The sequence below is a fragment of the Notamacropus eugenii genome, chromosome 4 (genome assembly GCF_028372415.1).
Source record: "Notamacropus eugenii isolate mMacEug1 chromosome 4, mMacEug1.pri_v2, whole genome shotgun sequence".
NCBI lineage: Eukaryota > Metazoa > Chordata > Mammalia > Diprotodontia > Macropodidae > Notamacropus > Notamacropus eugenii.
In genome coordinates, this window is record NC_092875.1 from 351,485,022 (window position 1) to 351,489,907 (window position 4,886).

The 4,886-nt window shown below is 37.0% G+C and overlaps 1 pseudogene; it reads left to right on the forward strand.

Moving 5' to 3' along the window:
* The first annotated feature begins 3,006 nt into the window (after window positions 1-3,006).
* Window positions 3,007-3,630, forward strand: LOC140502569 (GTP-binding nuclear protein Ran-like; annotated as a pseudogene).
* Window positions 3,631-4,886: the final 1,256 nt, after the last annotated feature.

Below are 4,886 nucleotides of genomic sequence, written 5' to 3' on the forward strand. Positions count from 1 at the left end.
TGGGGTGTCTGTTTGGCATTTCTCTACTCCAATCCCAACTCCAATTGCACTGTAAACTCTTTTTGATGAAAGGCAATACCTGTTCATCTTTGTATACTCATCACCTACTCCTTTGCCTTACAATTAAGTAATTAATTACTTTACAATTAATAAATATTTGTTGAATGATTGTTAGTAAATACTTAATAAATGCTTTTGTTATTCATTCATTTCTTCTCTCTTCTGACCTTTGACTACTTTCAGTTTACTCCAGGCCTAGCCCTATTCAATACAATTCTGTCTATGACAGTTGTCTGTTTTGATGACATATTTTATTTGATACAAAAAGCAAATCATTGTCTAGGGATATTGTGACCTTTATTACTAGTTTCTTCTGGAATAAATTCAGCTTTATGGTCATTCTTTAAATGACATACAAGATGCTTTATTCAGACAGTATTAAACCTACATATATATTTTATTCTAGATTTATTTCTGTAGTGTTTTGATTATTTCTTAAATTCTATTGCCTTTATGGAAAAAACAAATTCAAAATCCTTAACCTAGAATTTTAAGTTTTTGATCATCTGGCTCCCATCTAATCCTTCCACTGTTATTTGATATTACTGTCATTCACTTACTTTGTAATCTGATCACATTGGCATTTTAGATGTACCCCGAACATGACATCTCATCCTTTGCCTCCATGCCCTTGTACAGGGAGTCCCCCACATTTGGAATATGTTCCCTCTTTAACTACTCCTTTCATAACCTCTAGCTTCCTTCAGAGTACAAATCAGGTGCCCTCTACTTACTGAAATCACTTCACATTACTTTCTATATACTATACACTTTATGTTTACTATCAAGGTGAATATTGTTGTCAGCAATTAGAATGGAAGCTCTTTTAGGGAAGGAGATATTTCATCTTTGTCATTCTGTTCCCAGTTCCTATTATGTGCACAATGCCTTGAACATGATAGTCACTTAGTAATTGTTAGTTGAATTGGTAAGGGTTGCTTTGTTAAACCTGATTTCTGGCACATGGTCTTTAACTATTGATGGGAGGCTAGATGTAAAGCCAGTGGTATAGTATAGTCAATAGTCTTCCATGATGATCTAGAAGATTTAGTGGGGCTCAGTGAAATTAGAGGGAAGATGAGCCATGATGGCATACTATAGTATATAAAATAGTAGAAGTGGTAAGGTGTCACAAAGGGCCAGAAGCAGGGGGTCATTTATCAGATTAGAAAATACAGATGCAAAAGAAAGTGTCAAAGCTAAAAGACATATCTGCATGCCAGAAGAATATGGTCAGAAGTATTGAGTCAGTACAATTAAAAAAAAGAAAGTAGAATTAATTATCTAAGGCTAAATAATTACTGCTTGATTGCAATTTGTGAAACAGGGATACAATTGCATATCATGAGTTTATAAGCAACAATGACTGTGACCCAAATAAGTTTAGGAATATCTTTAGTTTGGGCATGTAGGTAGTGCAGGATCTGAAGTGAGGAAGACCTGGGTTCAAATAGGGCTTCAGACACTAGCCAAGTGACCTTGGGCAAGTCATTTCATCCTATTTGCTTCTGTTTCTCAACTGTAAAATAAGCTAGGGAAGGAAATGGCAAACCACTCTAATATCTTTGCCAAGAAAGCCTCAAAATGGGAGCTTGAAGTCAATCATACTGAAAGGACTAAACATATCTTTATGTACTGAGGCAGTGATGAGTAGGCAAGACAAAGATAATAATATTGAAAGTCGTGCTGATTTGGTGACCCATTGTTTCTAGATGTGCTTGTCCATCAGGGTTGGGCCAGCGGGAGGAAGTTTGTAGCTTTATCTGCCGCTTTATATTATCTACTTCTCATCATATAGCAAGTTACCCTTTACCTGTTTTTACTTGACCCATTGTCACCTACTTGCTACCTTGGGGAAGGAAATGAGATGGAATGGCCCATCCCCTTTAAGTGATGTGGACCTATCCAACCTATCATAATGACCTATCTGTCATTATGAAAGTTATCAATAAAAGCTAGCTCCATTGTGAAGCCATTGCTGATTTCCAATGATCAACCCAATCAATGAGTTGCTAGATTGACTTACTTTAATTAACTCCTTTTAATTCTCTTTGTCCTGAGATTTGTTTCTTTAATCAGGGAGAAAGCTTTAACAAAGAATTTCCTTTTAACAACAATATACAAAATGGATACAATAATGCAAATAAAACAGTCATTGAATGGATGGTTGCCACTCTCATTAATTACAATGACCAGTCAGCCCCTGAAATTAGATCACGAAATTCAATTTTCTCCTTTAAGCAGAAAGGTAGGGATACTGAGTGCAGAATGTTTCATGCTATCAAAGGTGGTCACTGTGCTTTTTCTTTGTTTTGTCTTATACTTGGTTTTTTGTTTCTTGCTTAACTGCTTTTTCAACATATTTCAAGGACTAATTCAAGGGAGTGTAGGAAGGAATATATAGAAATGACTGTGATATAAATCAAAATGCATAAATAAAGCTTTGTTTTTTCCCTAAGAAAAGAGTTTGGAAAGGATAGATCAGACTGAAGTCATTGAAAACCATCACCTCAAAATGAAATTGGACAGTCAGACCAGAAACAGATGAATACCAATATTGGAGTAATTTCTGAATCTTTATGGTATCAGGCCTTAAACCTGTTAAAATTAAAACAAAAATCAACACCATATTAAAAGAAAAAAACAAAGATGAGTAAAGATATGGTCTACCAAATATGCTCCAATCTGATAAATGGAATAAGGGAAAAATATTGGCATAGCAAATAATCATTTCCTATGGAAATTTACCCAGTGAAAGTCAGTCATCAGAATGAGGAGGACAAACAAATGTAGAAACTTTGGCCTGTCAAATACTTTACCTCTTTTCCAAGTGAAATGCAGCAGAAGCCAAAGATGACACTGGTTTGGAACATAAACCGTTCTACAAAACTTTATGGAATAGTTCAGTCAAGCAGAGACAGAGACACTTCTGGAAGAACCATTGAGATGGCTTCTAAGGAGAACCCCAAGTGTAAAATTGTGTTAGTTGAAGATGGAGGTACTGGGAAAACCACATTTGTAAAACACCACTTGACCGGTGAATTTGAGAAGTATGTAGCCACCCTGGGTGTTGAGGTCCATCCTCTCGTGTTCCCTCCTAACAAAAGTCCTATTAAATTCAAAGTATGAGATACAGCTGGCCAAGAAAAATTTGGTGGTCTGAGAGATGGTTATTATATCTAAGTTCAGTGTGCCATTATAATGTTTGATATAACATCAAGAGTTACTTACAAGAATGTACCTAACTGGCATTGATATCTGGTACAAGTATATAAAAATGTCCCTGTAGTGTTGTGTGGCAATAAAGTGGATATTTAGGACAGAAAAGTCAAGGCAAAATCAATTGTCTTCCACGGGAAGAAGAATCTCCGGTATTGTGACATCTCAGCCAAAAATAACTACAACTTTGAGAAGCCTTTCTTTTGGCTTGTTAGAAAAGTTATTGGAGATCCTAATTTGGACGTTGTCACACCTCCAGAGGTTGTCATGAGACCAGCACTGGCAGCACAGTATGAGCAGGACTTACAGATTGCTTAGACAATTGCACTCCCTGATGAAGATGGTGACTAAGGAATAAAGCTGGAATCCAGTGTGAGAGGACTAGTTTTATACTCAACTGTCCTGTGATGTCAGTGGTGTAGAATGTTTGCAAATTTATTATATAGCTGAGCAGAACAGAAAACCAAAGGAAATGAATGGGCTTCAGAGGGAATGTGGCAATTTAAGAACTATATAATTCATATTTTAGACCTGCTTATTTAGCTGTTTTAGACAGGAGTTATGTCCCCTTGAGTTTCAAATATAAGACTGCTGCAGTCCCATCACAATATTCAGGTAAGAATCTTGTTTGTTACTGTCATTCCCATTCCTTTTTTTTTTTTATTTAACTTTTAACATTCATTTTAACAAAACTTTGGGTTCCAAATTTTCTCCCCTTTTGTCCCCTCCCCCCACCCCAAAACACCGAGCATTCTAATTGCCCCTATCACCAATCTGCTCTCTCTTCTATCATCCCTCTCTGCCCTTGTCTCCATCTTCTCTTTTGTCCTGTAAGGTCAGATAACGTTCTATACCCCTTTACCTATATTTCTTATTTCCTAGTGGCAAGAACAGTACTAGACAGTTGATCCTAACACTTTGAGTTCCAACTCTTTATCTCCCCCCCTCCCCCTCCCCTTCTCTTTGGAAGACAAGCAATTCAATATAGGCCAAATCTGTGTAGTTTTGCAAATGACTTCCATAATAGTTGTGTTGTATAAGACTAACTATATTTTCCTCCATCCTATCCTGTCCCCCATTACTTCTATTCTCTTTTGGTCCTATCCCTCCCCATGAGTGTTGACCTCAAATTGCTCCCTCCTCCCCATGCCCTCCCTTCCATCATCCCCCCCACCCTGCTTATTCCCTTATCTCCCACTTTCCTGTATTGTAAGATAGATTTTCATACCAAAATGAGTATGCATTTTATTCCTTCCTTTAGTGGAATGGGATGAGAGTAATCTTCATGTTTTTCTCTCACCTCCCCTCTTTATCCCTCCACTAATAAGTCTTTTGCTTGCCTCTTTTATGAGAGATAATTTGCCCTATTCCATTTCTCCCTTTCTCTTCCCAATATATTTCTCTTTCACTGCTTGATTTCATTTTTTTAAGATATGATCCCATCCTCTTCAGTTCACTCTGTGCACTCTGTCTCTATGTGTGTGTGCGTGTGCACGTGTGTGTATGTAATCCCACCCAGTACCCAGATACTGAATAGTTTCAAGAGTTACAAATATTGTCTTTCCATGTAGGAATGTAAACAGTTCAACTGTAGTAAGTCCCTTATG